Below are 18,855 nucleotides of genomic sequence, written 5' to 3'. Positions count from 1 at the left end.
CACTTTGTGCCCTGTATTATAGTTCTGTATTTTTGAAATATTTCAATAAGTAATTATAATTTTGCTAATTTTTCAAGAAATATTTTTTTTAAAGATTTTATTTAGACAGAGATCACAAGTAGGCAGAGAGGCAGGTAGAGAGAGAGAGGGGGGAAAGTAGGCTCCCTGTTGAGCAGAGAGCCGGATGTGGGGCTCAATCCCAGGACCCTGGGATCATGACCTGAGCCGAATGCAGAGGCTTTAACCCACTGAGCCACCCAGGCGCCCCAAGAAATATTTTTAATGAAATTAAAACAATAAATTCTTGGGGGACATGGATGGCTTAGTCAGTTAAGCATCCAACTCTTGCTATCAGCTCAGGTCATGATCTCAGGGTCAGGAGATCAAGCCCCAGGCCGACTCCACACTGGGTATGGAGCCTGCTTAAGATTCTCTCTCTCCCTCTCACCTTGCCCCACCCTCTTTCTCTCTCCCTCTCAAAACAAACAAATAAACAAACAATTAATTCCTCTTTTAAAATACTCATAAACTTAGCAGGAATCATGTAATCTTTGGATATTTTCATTTGAAAAGGAACATCAAAAAGAAAGTACGGAAAATAAAAACCACCAGATAAGTGATAGAAGCGGTAAAATGGTATAAGAAAACATCAACATTTCTTCACCAAAGTGCTATATAAGTATGTGCACAAATAAAGAACCGATATCTGTGAAAACTAAGCTGCCTTTGCACCACCAACTTTGTGAATGAAAAAACATGTAGGAAAAGAGAAGGGTCATCAGGTTTGACTTGACTCACATCATCAAAGGAGAACCAAGTCAGAAAAACAAAACAGGAACACAAAAGCTTAAAGCAAACAGAACTATCTAATTCATAATATAGCAAAAATAAACAGACGCTAGAGCAAAGGGATCTTCCTGGATTTGACTCTTCTCCACATTCTACATTTAAGCAGCTAGACATTTTCTTAAGTAGCATCCTATTCAACTTTTACAAAAATATTGGGCTTCTCATGAGAAATTGCTTTTTCTTTTCTTCACAAACGAAATACATCATCCGCTTAAACTTGGTTATTCTCCATAAGAGTGGGTCATTTTTCATACACTGCTGGACACTGAGTAAAGACAGGAGTGCTGCTAACTTATTCCAGGCATAAGAAACTCCACGCATGCACAGGTAGATGATGAAACAAGATTTAGTGTCCATTCCTAACATAGTGCCTGAGGGGTAAAGGCTTATTCTCAGAGTTGGAATTGTTCTTCTTGTTTCATGAACAGAAACTCATGAGGTAAGAAGAATCTGGGTGATGTTTTCCCTCTCCTCCTCATAGACAACAGCAATAGAGATCAGCCCTAGGTGGCCTTAGAATCAGTAAAAGAGCCTTTTAGCCAGAACCACCAACTTCCAGTAATTTGCCAAAATGACCAACACAAAAGGGAAGAGGAGAGGAACTCCCTCTATGTTCTCCCAGCCTTTTATGAAACATGGAGTTGTTCCTTTGGCCACGCACATGTGAATCTACAAGAAAGGTGATATTGTGGACATCAAGAGAATGGGCATTGTTTGAGGAGGAACGCCCCACAAACATTAGCATGGCAAAACTGGAAGAGTCTATACAGTATTACCCAGCCTGTTGTTGGCAGTGTTGTAAACAAACAAGTTAAGAGCAGATTCTGGCCAGAAGTATCAATGTAAGTATTGAGCATATTAAGCATTCAAAGAGCTGAGATAGCTTCCTGAAGTGCATGAAGGAAAATGAGAAGAAAAAGAAGGAAGCCAAAGAGAAAGCTCTGGGGGGTCAGTGGAAGTGTGAGCCTGCTCCACCCAGAGAAGCACACTTTCGGGAAACTGATGGAAAGGAACCTGAGCTGCTGGAACCCATTCCCCATTGATTCATGGCATGATAAATTAAAAAAAAGAAAAAAAAAAAAGACCTCAAGACTGTAAAACAAAAAAACAAACAAAAAACAAAACAAAACAAAAAACCAAAGAATCGGCAAAAGGTTAACACTACTTTCCCCAGCTCCTGACTCCTGTGCCCTTTCCCACCACCATTCCCATTAGTTCTTTGTTCCATGGGCCTCCCTGTAAGGTACCACTTTTAAAATGAATTCTGTGGATTAAACATTTGGACTGATAGATTCCTAATGAACCCAAGTGTAAGAGAATCTAAACCATCAGAAGGGCCATCTTGGAGCTTTTGCCCTGGAAGATGAGAGAAGTTGAAGGGGTAACTCTCCAGTGGGAAACTGCTGTGGTTCAAGAGTGTCACTCAGGAAGATGCCCTTCTATGATGCTGGGTCAATGTTTTTACCACCGCAGACTTGACTGGCATACTCTGCGATCACCCCCCAAAAAAAGCCATGCAATTGCCCTCTGAAGTCAAATATTGTATAACATGTTACAGAACAGATATTGTATAACATGTTACAGAACAGAAATTAGGAATCTTCAAATGAGAGGTTTTCCCAAAAGAGCCACAGGTAGCATGAGTACATGCCTGGTTAATGGGCATGAAATTGTACTATATTTCTTTCCCAAGTACATTTGTTTCCTTAAACAGGCAAAATTTCTCTAATTAAAAAAAAGTTTCCAGGGCATTTATTGATCCTTCATCATGAACATTTATATTAATGGTTGAGAATAAAATGTGAGCATTTAAGGAGAGAAAAAAATCACTATGCAAGCTAATCTCACACCAAGCCTGAAGCCAAGTTAATTGAATTTTAAGCACAGTAGTGAGTTCCTCCTTCTTCACACCATTAATATATTTCACTGAATATAGAAATAATCTTTCATTGTGTATTTTAAAAACACATAAATAGACAACATTATGGCTCACAGATAGACTAAGGAAAGCTTCTCCTGGGGTTTTTGTTCTCCATCTTTCTTTATAAGTCCACAAGAAAGAAAAAAAAAAGGATGGACCTTTATCAGAACCTGACCTAGACCATTTTTAGGGCAGAAAAAATGAGGAAATCTTCTAGAAAGCATCACTAATACTCAGTAAAACAAATACGTTTCAAGAGCTCAGAGTTAAATTCATCTAATGAGCCGATAATGAAAAATTTTTTCTAGGACTATTTGCCTGAGGGATTTAAGGCTTTGTTATTGGAAAATAAGAAATTCTAGACTCTGAGAAAGGCCACTTGGCTCAGCACAGCTAAATCATTCAAATTCCCTGATTCTAGCTCCCTATAGTTTCTCAACTTACAAATTCATCTAGCCATCCTTTTGGAAAAATAAAATGATGTTTCTAGCCTCGCTAGAGTTTTTTGGCAACTGCTTATTTGTGACATTTATCCTCCAGGTGAGAGCATTTTTGACAGTAGCATCTTTTTTCTCGTACTGTCCTATTTGTATAAGGTCAGATTGGCCTCTATACTGTGAGCATGAAGAGCTTAATTAGAACAATATTATTATCCTTCACAATTTACAGAAATATATTTGGCCTCTGCAAAGTGTCATTTTCCTCAGAGAGAATAAGCTGTTTCCTTATTAAGCCCTTTGGAAAAACAGAAATAGTTCTTCTGAACCCTTTGGTGTTGGCAAGGCATTCCACCGTGTTGCTCTTAAAGTAAAAGAACAGAAGAAACACGGTGGTCTTGAAATTTTACTCTAAAACATCCTCAAGTGAAAATCTTAAAAATCACTGAGTCCATCTTGGAATTGGTTGGTTTCTGAGGAAGAATATCATCGAACCCGCACAGGAAGGGATTTGGTTTCCAAGCAGGCAGGACCTACCCCTCCTGTCATCTGCATGTGTGACTCTATCTTGTCCCATTAGAAACACAATTTCACCCCTTCCTACTTCAGCTCCCTTGTAGGCAAGGGTCACAGTTCTATGCAGCCACATTCCCTGACTCTCTTTCCCTCCAAGTTGTAGCTGGAAAGACCACAAGCAGAAAGTCCACCTTCTCAAGATCAAAACTAATGGGACCATTTGCTTTCTTAATTCTTTTTATCATTCCACTGTTCAGATTCTTTTCAATGGTGTTCCCATCTGTTACTCCACTTCGGCTTTTACTTTATCACTGTGTCCCCAACTACTGCATCTCCCTCAGTTTCCCCATTTTCCCCTTCAATGATATTACCTTTCTCTTAACCTTTTGGTCATCAGATCATCTAGCTGTTGTTCACGGCCTCTTCTCTTGTCTTCTGGGTTCAGTATCTTGTCAACTCTCCCTCTAAGGTATGGCTCTGTCTCCCTGACTTCCTCTGTGCTCCTGCAACCACTGCCCAGCTGCATGTAGCCTTCTTCTACTGGTAAACCCTAATTTGTGGTATTCAATTTACCTGCATCCGACCCCCTCCCCCCACCCCATCCATTTTCAACCCATCATACTCTGTGCAGCCATCTCTTCCTAAAATTCCATTTTCAGTATTTTGTCCTCTGGTCCCATCTATTCCAGGCGCCTGCAAGCCACGCTTAGTAGTCTACACTGAAACAACAGCATCGGCCATCTAGTAGCTGAGGACCCGCCACAATCATACCAGGTACTATGCACATTGTTTTACATATATTATATTTAGTCATCTCTACAACTTTAAGAGTTGAGTTTTGTCATTCCCATTTTTATCACAGAGAAGACTGAGCCTTAAAATAGCTAAGCGACCCTTCCAGTAATGACTAGCACTGAATGAGAATGTTCATCAGTTTGCCTTCAAACCCATGCTTTTCCCTGATTATGAAGGTCTTCGATTGCCTAACGGATCTCCCTGAACTCTTGCAGCCTGCAATTTCAACATCCTCACAACCTGAACCCAATCCACCTCTAACCTTGTGCTCTGAAGGATGGTGATTAAGGTCGCGCACTCTGGAAGCAGCTTGTCTGGGTTCCGGTCTTGGCTCCACAGCTCACCAGTTCGGCCAGTCACAGAGAGCGACTCTACCTCTCTGCACCTCCACTTTCTCATAAATTCTGATTATGGCACTCGTCTCAGAAAAATGGAAGATTAAATGAGACAACGCCTCTCTTTACATGATCCCATCTGCTTCTCTGCCAAGAATGATCTTCCTTCCCCTTTCAATTTAGGAAGATGCAACACAAGCTCACCACTAACTCTTAGTAATTAATCTCATTTTCATAATATTTCCTGTAGCTAAAGTTCCCTCATTTCATCTGAAGCGTCTCACAAACATCTCTAGACTATATGTCACGTTATCTTGCTCTTGATGGATATTATCTCATGTTGTTCTTTTGTTCTTATCCACCATTTTTCTCTTCTCAAAATGGTTATAAATTTCAAAGGATGCAGACAGTATCTCCTGTGTGCCTCACAATAAGAACTTAGCAAGGTGCTCAGCACAAAATGCTTTGCGCCAAGCTGAGAACCTCAGACTTATATTTCATAAATTATTATTTACTAACCATAGCATGAGTCACATTTTCTTCTTTCTTCTCTTTGTGGTGGCCAAATTCCTCCTTTAAGATTCTAATCATCTCCAGCCTCGATCCCAATGTCCCAACCCCACCACCTCAGGAATTCGCTCCCTCATTCAGGACCAGGAACGGGGACTACAGGCAGGCCAGCGTGACTGAAAGAGGAAAAGATGAGAGGACGCAGAGCAAGACTAAGCCTGAGAAGCAGGCAGAGCCAGCACAGGCAGAACCCATCTGTTTACCTTGTCCTATTTTAAGACAGAGCACAGTGGCCAAAAATGCTCGTTCTGGAGCTAGGCTACTGGGGTCTGAACCCTGACCATGTCACTATGGGCTGATTACTCTTCCTTTGGGCCTTGGTTGACTAATACCATGAGAAAAATTATGAAGTTGATGTGACTGTCTGATTCCCTAGGAAACAGATTCTGAGATAAAAATTGGTGTAGCGAGTTCTCTTGGGAAAAACATGAGGGAAGGCAGTTGGAGAAAACGGTGAAGCGGAACTGGAACACGGTGGCAACAGAGCCTCAGCTGTTCCTACAAAGACCTCTGAGGCTAGAATGGCCTTGCAGACATATCCTGAGTCGAGGCAAGTCAACCAGACCTTTGTACCCCTGAATATACCAATCGCTGGATGCAGGCTACCCCTGGATGGGTATGTAACCTTGGGCCTGGCAGTTCCTTTCTGCCAAGGGCAATTTCCAGAGAGGAATTGAGATAAAAGCTGTCAGCAAACAACCCCTTGGGAAATGAGAGAACAGACGCTTTGTCCTAGAAGCGAGATCTGTTGGACACACTACAACATCCACTACAGTTGGTATAAAGATTAAATGAATTAATATCTACAAATCACTTAGCCTGGTATCTGACACACTTTGGCCCAGCATAAGTGTTGACTGTTACATCACCTTCATTGTCTACAAGGCCTCTTTGCTTTACTTCAAGATTTCCTGACTAAAATTTTAAAAGAAAGGTGACAGTACTTTTACTTTTTTTATTTCAATACCTGAGCAGCTAAACACTATAAATATTTATGCATTTTTTGATGATTTATGGGTTTGCTTTTACCTATTACATAATGCTTTGGCTTGTTGTACTTTCAAATATTTATTTCCATACTGTCTATCACAGCTTAAGGCAAATAGAGGAGAACAGTATCTTCTTAACTAAAAATGGGCATCCCTAAACACATACAGAGCAACTACTGGTTATTTAAAGAGTAAATTAATACAGATAGCCTTGGAGAGAAAGATGACTTTTTTAAAAAATGCCAAACTGAGGGGCATACTTAAATGTCAATGCCAGGAAGACTAGGACTTGGCAAATCTCTGAATGGATACCCTTCCAGCCACTCTCTGGGACCTCCCTCTCCTTCTGACAATATCCCTGAGGCACTGATATTCTTCATCCTGAGCCCTAGATACCCAGAAACCAGAGTTTGGGGACCCTGGTGCTGTTAGTGCAGGGAGACTGATATATATATGTAGCTACCAAACTTCGAATTTATCAAAAAGTGGTAGTATGTGTCTCTCCCCATACATACCACAATCCCTCAAAATAATGTAATGCTCTGATTCATAACATCTAATCTTATTTAATAACATTACTGAATAAATATGTAGTTTTCTACACCATGAATTTTCTTAATCAATGTTTAACAAATGTACAACTATTATATATTTCATGGTAAGAAAACATTTCAGTACTCAATTTCTAGAGCTTCACACTCTTCCTTATCCTCCGCACCATGTGTCTTCTTCAACTGAAAGGCATCGGAAATACGGATTTCCCCTTAAGGTTAGAAACAATATCTTATTTATCTATGTATTCCTACAGTACCTTGTACACAGTAGGAAAAGCAAAAGAAAAATCACCATTTGACAAATATTAATTGCATACAGATACTGAGCTAAGTGCTAGAAATATAATCCTAAACTAAATATATAAATTCTCTATTCGCATGTGGAGAACAATCTAGTCGAAGAAACAAACCATTAAAGAAATATATCTCTTACACCTTTTCTTTTTTCTCTTATACTTTTGATAAATGATGTTAAGGAAAAATCAGAATGTGATAAGTGCTTATGTTGGGGGAAGTTGTTTCAGATTGGGTGGGCAGGAGAAAAGAAGGAGATGACTGAAAAGAAGCAGAGGCCAGTTAGGATGGAAAGAAGGAGGGGGAATTAGCCAACAAGACGTGAGTGGAGGATTCCAGGCAGAGGATACACCATGTGTAAGGAAATGAAGGAATCTTTGGGATTACCGTTGGTGGAGGGATAGAACTATTTACAATTTAGAATGCAATTCAGAGATAAATTTGATTGAAAGCTTAACATGCAGGTTTTTAAAACTTGGCTTACTTTGTAAACAATTCTAAAAAAACACATTTTTGGATTGACAGTGAAATATTTAATTTTTTTTAAGATTTTATTTATATATTTGACAGAGAGAGAGAGCAAAGGCAGGCTGAGCAGCAGGCAGAGGGAGAGGGAGAAGCAGGATCCCCGCTGAGCAGGGAGCCCAGCGTGGGACTCCATCCCAGGACCATGGAACCATGACCTAAACTGAAGGCAGTTGCTGAACCCACTGAGCCACCCAGGCGCCCTGTGGAATATTTATTTCATTAAGGATCAATCACCGTGGCAAATGTTAAGAATACAAGGTGAAAGAGAGAGTGTTCGTCCTCTGGGAGCTTACATTTCAGCAAGAAGAGGAAGTCAACAGTCACATGAAGAGGGGAAAGTGCTGGGGAAGGGGCTAGTGCGGAGGGTGAAGACGACTCAGAAGGGACCACTGACTTTAAGGAGTGCCTCCTGCCAGCAAAGAGCACATAAGTGGACATGCGCACTAGGGTAACTGCTAGCATAGTGGGCTGAGCAAAAAGCTCAGGATCCCTCACGGGAGAGGATCTACCTGCCTGCAAATGTTGGGATGCCTGAAAGGAGGTCGTGACCCAGGAGAAGGGCCTGGAAAGAGGACAGAATATGAGGGGACATTTGAAAGAGATGACCATTTAAACCTTAAAAGGTTTTTTTTTAAAAGAAGTGAAATTAATTGAATTGGTAACAGTAAAAGCAAACAATTCCATACCATGTTAAAAGTAAATCCATGTGATTTGGCGTTATTTCATTTACTTGTTCACAATGGGCTGCTTTTCTCAACTGAGTGATAGTGTGTGTTTTTTCCGTTTACTCCGTTGTTTCTCTTTCCATCTGACTTTTCCTCAACTTTAGCAGAATTCAGCTGCCAAATCACAAGAGAGCCAGTTTTATGTACGGACCTTATCATATGTGCCCCATACATTTTGTAAAAAAATTAGCTAACACTAATAATGGAAACCACACTATCTCGGCCTTTCCCAAGTGCTGTGGCTTTGATAGCAGACTCTTTACGATGTCTTGGCATTTTAGATGGCGTTCATTTTGGGGTTTTGTTTGTTATCTCTTCAGACAGGACCCTCAGTCCTGGCTCTTCATTAATCAGCTAAACTGTTGAATGGTAAAAGCCTCTTTTCCTTGGGAATCTAGAACACTGTAACATAATCTTTCTGCCATTCCCAACAAAAGACTGTCACCTGACTCCCACAGCCTCTGGTGGCCCTAAGTTTTAAAGTACTGATTCCACACACTTGTGAGTAAGAGAGGAACCCCCAAGGAAAGAAGAACAAAAGGCTGCAGGGGTAAAAAGCAGAAAACCAGAGAGAGGAAGCAGAAGAACAAGAAGGAACACTTTACAACTATGGAAAATAGTCAGCAGAGAATGTCAAGGAACCCGAATCCCTTCTCTGTCATGTAAGTTACCAGAGTTTCTAAAGTCAGAGAAGTATTTGCACCCATTTCTTTAAAATGTTGGTCACGTTTTATAATGACCAGGTATTCCCAGATATCTAAATGACTCACATATTTCAGGAGATCAATTCAGTTCTGATCACAGTTTCAAATCCACTGGTAACCCAGTGAATACTACTCAGTGGGCTTGTACAAAAAGCAAACCGTCTCCTGGAGAACTCCATCTACTTTACCCTGATTAATCAAAGTGCAAAGTAAGAAAAAAGGTATAGAAATTACTGCTATTTGCACTTTGAATTCAAAGAACTTGCTAGACAAATGTATTCTCATCTCTAAGGTCAAACAGCCAATCAAGGACAAAGGCAAGACCAGCTCCCCTGCCTTGCTCTGTGGGTTTACCTTGTTTCCCTCCCAGTATCACAAGGGTTTCTTAATTTAAATAAAGCCATCCTTTAGCCATAAAACAAACAAAAGAGAGTTCTTTTGTGATGGGTATTTTTTTTTTTCCTTAAAAAACATCCTCTCCTAGACATAACAGAATGTAGCAAAAACATTTCTATAACATCTCTCTAAGCTTCTTTCTGCTAATAGGGAAAGACTGAAGCACACATGGGCATTGCACAGAAGAAGAACCAGCAGCCTCCCCTGGGGTATTACCTAATATTTATTTGAAAAACAATATTTATTTGGATTCATGCTTCGCTTCACACTCTCCATAAATCTGTATCTGAGGAGGCCAAGAGTTGACTGTCAGAAGTTACTGCACACACAACAGATTTCCATGCTGTGTTTGCCTCTGGTAAAGTAACTCAACGTCAGTATTTCAATTGTGGTCTCCTGGTCTCTCTAAGATGTTCTTGGGGACCCTGGACAATACAGGAGCTCTTGCCACTGCCCACAAAGGCACAGCGGTGGCTTTCAAATGGAGTCATTCTGCTAAACGGGAGCATAACAATGAGAGGTAGAGGAGCCCCTCTCCAGCAGCTGTTCAGTCGTGCAAGGTATTATCAAATCCTCTCCCCAAGGCTGGCATCTTCCCTTCTATTCAGTAAATCCCTCTACAGAATCCAAGACTTCAGGGTTCAATTGTTGCATGGCAAGCATTGACAATTGCCCTGTGCTCTCTGCAGGGGATGGGCATACTGTGTGTAGGGGGCTCAAAGCTGTCAGCAACTTAGACGATCTCTATTAGGTCTTGCGTCCCTACAGCAATCAAGTGTGCTAACATTTGCCACCCTCCTGTAACACAACGTGAGAGTATTTTTCTTTATAAAATATCACTGAACGTAAAGGGCCACAAAATGATTGAGAAATCAAAACCCATTGTTTTGCAAATGGGGAAGAGTTCCTGAGAGCTAAAGTGACTTGTCCAGTGTTATGTCTGCAAATGGTGACCCAACCAGGGCTTAACCCTGGTGTCCTGCCTCCAGCCTGCCTCTCACTGGACCATATAAGTTATGGGAACAAAGGGACCATACCTCGTCCATTTGTCACTATATATATGTAGCTGCTAGCACATTGCCTAACAGATAGCATGGGGGGGGGGGGGGTAAGGGAAGGAAATGTTGAATGGTTGGGTACCAAATCTAACTCATTTTTTTAAGTCTTAGTGGGGTGCCTGGGGGGCTCAGTAGGTTAAGTGGCTGCCTTCAGCTCAGGTCATGGTCTCAGGGTCCTGGGATCCAGTCCTGCATCAGTCTCCCTAATCAGTGGGCTGCCCCTCCCTCTGCTTGTGCTCTCTCTCTCTCTCTTTCTCTCAAATAAATGAATAAAATCTTTTTTAAAAAAGTCTTAACTATTTTAGCTTATGTAGCTGGGTCTGTGAGAATGGAGTTATGGTGGGAAAAAAAGACTCAGACAAAAGGGCCACCAGACATGTGGGTCATAGGATATGGGGTTCGCAGAGAAGGACAGGGTTGGAGGGAAATATCAGAAGCTTAAACTGAAGGAAGAACATCAGGGTAGGATGACTGGCCCCAAAGTGTGGCTCTCTGAAGCCCCGTGTCTCAAAGAAATTGTGTAGTATATGAAGGGGATCCAAAGGATCCAGGACAGAGCAGCTGATACATGTCTTACCCTATCAAGAGAGCAGGGGTACAGGTTCTTCGAAGAGCTCACTGCCAAGTTCTGACCCACACCCTTCCCACCATGAGACTTTTTGGTTTCCTTGAAGCATGAGCTATGAAAGTGACTTGTACGGCGAAGCTCTTGAATACCGTCTCCTTCAGGGATGTCATCCAGAACCCCAGTGACATCAAATTCCTCCACAGGGTGCGGATGGAAGTGCGGCGAGGATAAGTTCACTTCATGAGAATCCAGAGTTTCTCCAGGCTGCTGCCCATGCTCTGACTCTGGGATCACAACAGACGCTGTCCCTCTATCCCTGCCCTTCAGCATGATGTGCTGAACTCTACCAAAACGATCTCGTACACCCCATAATCTCTTACATAGTCAACAAGGTTTAGCCACTTAAACACTAATGTATCTCAAGTATCTATTCTTCCACTCAGCTTCTCTGCTGATGTTCAACTGTGCGACCTAAAGGCAACGCATAAGCAAAATTTTCAAATCTTAAGTGAATGCAATAGATGTTCGTTATTTGTGGATTCCAAATTGCAAATCTGTCTATTTGCTGCCATGTATCTATAATCTCCTAATCCATAAACAGGGTGTTTTCAGGGTCTATCACAGACATGTGTAGAAGGGAGAAAAATTAAAGATGCTGGACCCACACAGCCCCACTGAGGTAGAATGAGGCAATGGCAAAGCTCTCACAGACGAAACCAGTGTTCTCCACGCAGTCTATTTGGTGCTGTCTTTTTCACATTTTTTTGTGTGTTTTGTTGAGGATTTCACTTTTAAAATGAACACCCCAAACATACTATTGAAGTGTTGTCTACTGCTGCGAAGTGTAAGACTGCAACATGCCTTTCGGAGAAAATATATTTATTAGGAAGCTTTGTTCAGGCGTAAGTTACAGTGTGACTGGCTGTCATTTCAGTGTTAATGAGTCAACAATATATATTGAAGAGAGTGTCTGTGATGGTTAATTTTATGTGTCAATTCAACTGCCCTCTCAGGTGCCCAGATTAAACATTAGTTCTGGGCGTGTCTGCGAGGGTGTTTCAGGATGAGATTTGCTCCTGATTCCTTCCTCTCCAAAGAAGGATTGCCTTCCCCAACTGTGGGTGGGCATCACCCTAATCAATCCCCTAAGGGCCCTAGTGGAATGAAAGGCAGAAGAAGAGGGAATTCAGCACTTTTTGTCCCTGCCTGACATCTGAGCTAGGGCTGGAGTTTACTCCATCGATGCCCCTGGTTCTCAGGCTGCAATAACACCACCAACTCTCCTGAGTCTCCAGCTTGCAGATGGCAAGTTCTGAGACTGAGCCTATACAATTGGGTTAGCCATAACAAATCTCCATAAATATATATGGGGTGTGTGTGTGTGTATATACATATAGATATAGATATATAGATATATAGATAGACTTTTTTTCCTATTGGTTTTATGTCTTTGGAGAACCCTAACTAATGCAGTGTTTTTAAATAGAAACACACAAAAAAACGAGACTAGATGTTTATCAGTTGATGAAAATGTTGTGACCAGAGGCTGCCAGGAACCTAACCCTGTATTTCTCCTAAGACGCAAGGGTTCAATATTCTTTAATTCAGTGTCTGTAGTGACTTTATAGAACATAACTGCCATAAACTCAGAGAATGGACTGCAATTGTCTCTTGACTTCATCTTCAATCTCCACCTTATCCAAAAGCTCAAAGTCCCAAAAACCCAGGGATCAGGCGTACTCCTGTCCATTCATACTCAGTCGGCAGCCTTCAGCCTCAATAAACACATTCTCTCCTCCTCAGGCCACACCCCCTGGGGTCGGGTTCTCACCATCTAGCACCAAAATGATTACCGTGTGCTCCTAACTGGACTTCCTCTGTCCACCTTCTTTCCTGCCCTTCATCTCCTGCTGCTGTGAATTGACGGTGACTCTCCTCTGCTGGAAACCCTACCTTTGAGATCTCGCCAGGCCTGCAGCCGCCACACCTTGACTCCAAATTCCCCAGGGAGCACAGAAGCTCCTGCGAAAACAAACTGCTGGAGTCCTTCCTTTGCATGAGTCACCACTCCCCAAGTTCACTCGTTTGCATCTGTTGATCTCCCCCCCTAGGCTGCCCTGCTCTCTACTTTATTAAGTTAGCAAACACCTACTTCTTTTCTGAGACACATCTCAAGTGGCACCTCCAACATGAAGTGTTCCTTGATCCAAACACCGGAGGAGGCCGGCCGCGCCATCCTCGGGGCTCCCTCCACGTCTAGTACTTACTTTTCTAACCGCCTTGACCACGTCCGATGGTAATTGTTCAGATTTTCCTATTCCTTTGCCCTGTGGATAGATCTCAAGGACAGGAGTTGGTTCCTCACACCTGATCTCACAAGAAGTTTCTGCTGGGATTGGTTACTGGGATTCAGTAACCAATGATGACAAAGTAGATCAGCACAAGAATAAATGACATTACCCCACAGTGTCACTTGGACTTTCACTCCTGTTTCTTCTGTGACTCCCATCATGGCTTCAGCTCTCTACTTGCCTGAAGTCCTCACTTGGTTAACTACCCACTCAGAGAAGGGGGTAAAGTTTCTCAGCAAAACTGTAACTGCCAGGTGTTGACTATTTTAAAGCTTATGGCTGAAACCAGAAAAATACCTGGCCTCCGGCCTAACCTTCGCTTTGGCCTGGAAATTCCCTGCCCTTTTTGTCTCTTACCTACAATTTAGCCTCCCTTTAAGGTCTAAATCTTTTCTCCTCTAACAGGCCTTCCCAGCTACCTCCTCCATCCACCCCCAGCCTCTGTTCTACCTTTTCTGCTTGCTACTGGCGAGGCTCCTGTCATGCACCAGCTGACCCTTCTGTTTTTCTTTCTGGGTCTCCTGACTCGTCCCTTGAGCAGTAATGAAAGGTTCCTAAAAACAGCAACCAATGCATGCCTGGCACAGAGGAGATGGGAAACTGTGTTTACTACGTAAGCGAATCACAATCAGCCTTTGAGGTAGGTGTCAGAAGAGCCTAAGATCAGCACAGCGTAAGAACTGAGAACTCCTGCACTGCCATGCAACTGCCTGGGTGGGCGTCCCGATGTGATCACATTCCATCTGGGAAAACGTGAGTTAGTAAATCTCTTTGTGCCTCAGCTTCCCCACCTGTAAAATGGGATTAATGACAGTATATGTCTCACAAGTCTTTGTCAGGCTCGAAGGAGAGAATGCATATTAATCAGCAAATGCCCTAGCATAACACCTGGCCCACAGTACCTACACAAGGCATCGTTGGCTATCATGAATCTACTCTGTATAAATGAGAAAACCGGTGCTAAAGAATAAATTATCCAAGATCACTTGGACATAAATTGTGAGGCGGGGCTAAAGCAGTGGCAAGTCAAGGGGATTTCAAAGAGTAAAAGGACAAAGCTGATTTGAGAATAACAAGGGTGTGCTGACCCAAAGAGAGAGGCTCCGACACAACCCTGTTGGGTCATATTTGTACAAGGGGGAAAGTGCGTGCATAGAGGCCTCTTGAGTGCAGGGATTCTGAATGTGCAAAACTTCGCACTGAGGGATACGCAGTGCAAAAAAGGAGAGTGCATTCCAGAACAGGGTCCGAGGGGATGCTGGCTCAGACAAAGCCCATAGGGCTAAAGAGAGGTTGAGAAGGGCTGGGAAGGAGTTCAACAGTCTCACAATCTGGGGGCAGAGGGAAGGATAAGAGTGAGCTATCCATGATGGGCCCTCCCCCAAACGTTGAACCCATCGAAGAGTCTGTGACAAACTGTGCATGCTTTAACCTAAGGAGACTCCCTGTGCCATTTCACACTTGTACTCACCCAAATTATGCTCCCCTGGGGAAAAGGTCAATCATGTGCTTGTGCCAACCCCCAGGCCAGCTTCTCCCTTACCCACAGGACACAAGGTGCCCAGGGCCCTCAATGTTCTTAGTCATGTATGAAAATGTTTTCAGCTGCGTTACTTTTAAAATCAGAAGAGTACAAGGATAAAAAAGTGAGTACATAGAAGTGAACCCAGCCTGCATTATACTCATCTTTATACCAGCGCAGTCACAAAATCCAATCGTCAATGCGGAGGAAGGGCCCTTGAAGACAAAAGTCTCCAGCTAAGTAAGTGAGCCACTTACCAGAGAAAGCACCAAGGTCACAAGACAGCTGTGCCAGTCACATGAGCTGGAATCCAGAGAGCAAGAAAAGTTAGGAAGAAGTCCAGAACAGGAGAGTCCTATATTTGGGAAAGAAATCTCTCTCTTGCGGCAAGACAAAGAAGTTCCCGCATCTACCCCATGCCCCAGTTCCCCCCACTCCTACCCCTGCCACCCACTACAGCAACAATGTAACTCTTAGAACACTGGGTGTCACAGACTTTAATTACATCTATGGGCCCCTTTGCATGCATTTTATGCAACATCAGTGATCATCCAAACACTTCCCCTTCCTCACTTCCATCATTTTGGTCAAGCTCTTCCTCCCTTTCAGCTGGTACAATAAACATCTAGCCCACTGACCGTGACTCCAAATGTTTAAAGAATAACTGTATCATGTTTTGAGCTCTTAATCATAAATTTTAAAAATTGGAATTTTCATGCCACACTCTATAACTCATACATCTATTCCTATGAAATATTAGGATCAGTTAAGAACAGCTCTCATCACTGAACCATTTTAACCGAGTAAGAAAGAAAAGGGGACATTTCTTCCTCCTATTTCGCACTGAACACAGTCCATTGAGGTTTATAAATACAGTTTATCAAATCCCTCTGTGCAAGTAGGTCCTGAGTGTTCCCCCCCAACCCTGCACCATGAGAGAATGAATAAATGAATATCTAACAGGGCCCACACAATACCCACGAGATAATCGGCATTCTGAAAGTGTCTGAAGATATCATGTATGATAGACACCAAAGAGTGACCCTGTGCATTTTACTCCTGAATTACTCGTTGGCAGAAATGGCTGAGCAGTACAAACAGATCTGAGGAGGACACAACAGATAAATTCAGAAAATAGGGTCAGCGCGATTAGTTGATGTTAGGAATGATACTTTTCTGCTCCCCCCCCACCCCCCTTCTGATTTATGCAGGACACAGTTTCTGATTTCCTTTGTTTTGCAATCCCCATATATTCTAGCTCGTTTTTCAATACAAACGGCCACACTGTTGACTGAAGGCTGGTGTGTCAGTTGTTGAGGGAAGAAGAGACCCCAGAGTAGGGCCCACCCCCAAACCCCAGTTCCCAGCCCCATGGACAGTTCCTGGGGGCTCTGCCCTCCTTGGAACATACAGCAACTGCCATGGGTTGATCTCCTAAAGGAGTTTCTGCAAGGCTAGTTTGCAGCGGCCAGACAAACAGAAGGGGACACTGAGGTAGCAGCATCCCCACGACAGCCATGCTAAAAATAATTATTCTGATCCACACACGCCAGCTAAGCTATGAGAATGCTTTTGTAAGCAAGGTCTGCTTTAACAGAAACATAAGTATTATGCATTGCAGTCTATTATAAATTGGTTGTAATTTTCTCCTGACACTTTCTGAATTAAACTAGTTAGTATACAAAAAAATAATAATAATAATAACAAATGCCACAAAGCAAAAAGCAAACTCGGTGTCTGAAGGTTAATGATTGCTCATGAAAGCCACAGAAATAAATTATCTGCCTAGGGACACTGTCACATGATCAGCACAAAAGCTTCAACAGCCAAAAATGTTTATGTAGAGGAAAAAAACACTGTCAGCGTCACAGAACCCTTCCCCCCACAGCTAAATTCGAGTCCTGAGCCAGCCAGCTGCTCCTGACTGCTTACATTAAACTAATTTGTGCTGCTACATTGCAGCTGCTTAATTTTTAGTCTGAACTTTATCACCAATAAGTGTTACAATAACAAGCGATATGATGGTATCTCCGAAGAAATATCCATCAACCCCCAAACAATGACAGCTTCAGAAGAGTAGATTGCAGAAAAACAAATTTACAAAAAGAGAAAATTACCCCCACACTGCCTCTTTAAAGCGGGGGGAGGGGCGAACTTTTAGTGGGAAAGGCTTTAAAACGCTGCTTTGTTCCGAAGGCCATTCTGAAATGAAGAAGGGGGATGATTGAAAAGGTTAGCGAGCAGGGGAGGAGTTAACAAGTAAGATGTGCTTTTGCTAAGAGAGGGTGATTTGCAAGGTGAGAGCCTCAGAAGGGAGAAGGCAATTTCCCTACGACAATGCGGTCCGCACTCTTGTTTCTCTTGCTCGCTGTCCCCCAAAATGTTATGCAAACCCAAATTGCAGCTTAGGCCATAATTCCCTGAGTTGCTCTAAACATTATCCTTCGGGCAGCCGGGCACTGCAACTTACAAAATTACTTGTTGTTCCCCATGTTTTCCTGTGTTATTTTTCTAGCCCAGTGTAAATGCAGAAACTCTTCTTTGGGCAGAAACAGACACTGACCTGAACTGGTTTAAATTCCTGCCAAATACGCAGGCACTGTTTTTGCTTCATTTTGGAATTTGGCTTAGACCATATGTCAGGCATTTACTTGTACTCCAAACTAGAATAGAGACCCAAGGACTTTAAAAAATAAAAGATTGAGAAAAGCATTAGGAATGCACTGAAACTTTTCCATAATTAATTAATCTGAATATGAGGGATGTTTTGAGTTGAGATATCTCATTACACTGTCCTGCTTACCGCAGGGGGTGGGGGACAATTCAACTTCACCCTGCACAGTAATTACAAAAACAATTCCTTTGAAAGCAGGGGAAGAACGCCCATGTCAGCTATTTACGGCATTTTTTAAATTCTGTGGTTTTCAGAATTAAGGTTCAAAGTGAGGGTTATTAATGTTGAGTAATAAAGTAGTTTTTCTTGCACAAAGAGATCCTAAATTTAAAAGGAAAAGTTTACGCTGGAATAATTTTCTCAGGGCGAGAAGAGGGGGGCAGGAGAGGGGGGAGGTTTAGACCCACACTTGTTTTTTTTCTTTTTCTTTTCTTTTCTTTTTTTTGGGGGGTGGGGGTGGGGGATTGATTTATCTATTTGTAAGGGGAGGGGAAGAGAGGAAGAGAGGGTTCTTGCGACTGTGGGGGAGTAGTAAAGGGAGAGCATCTTGCCAGGAGACTCCCTGCTGAGCGTGGAGCCCCACTCAGGGCAGTATCTCAGGACCCATGAGATCACAATCTGAGCCAAGCCAAGAGCCAGCAGCTTATCACGGACTCTGCCACGGAGATGCCCCTCCCCCACCCCTGTTTTTTCATCTTGACCTCTTTACACCTAATGGTCCCAGCTCAGGTCCTAGCAGTATTCTCTCTTTTCAGACAGCTGCTAAATCACGCTACAGGAATGAGTCCCTATGCCAAGGGACAGGGCCCTGTTTCCTGGGGTTTCTGCTGATGACCCTGTGCTGTGGCAGGGTGACTGTTTGCAATTGCTCTCCACGGACCTATCCCGGGGGACCCACGGAAGAGTCTCTGGAGCCCGTCAGGATGGCTCTGCCCTTGTGCCAAGTGGGTCACTATTGCGCAAGGCGCGGCTTTCTCACCACCCAGGGCTCAGCGGGATGCCTCTGTCTGCTGTTGGCAAGGCTTTAAGACTGCTGGGAACTCAGATGCAAGCATCCTGGGGCCTGGAG

The 18,855-nt window shown here is 42.9% G+C and overlaps 1 pseudogene; it reads left to right on the top strand.

Annotated features, from left to right (window-relative positions):
* The first annotated feature begins 1,417 nt into the window (after positions 1-1,417).
* On the top strand, positions 1,418-1,904 carry LOC125102852 (60S ribosomal protein L21-like; annotated as a pseudogene).
* Positions 1,905-18,855: the final 16,951 nt, after the last annotated feature.

The sequence above is a fragment of the Lutra lutra genome, chromosome 6, assembly GCF_902655055.1.
Source record: "Lutra lutra chromosome 6, mLutLut1.2, whole genome shotgun sequence".
Classification (NCBI taxonomy): domain Eukaryota; kingdom Metazoa; phylum Chordata; class Mammalia; order Carnivora; family Mustelidae; genus Lutra; species Lutra lutra.
The sequence above is the reverse complement of the archived record's forward strand: the minus strand, read 5'-3'. Positions and strand labels throughout refer to the sequence as shown.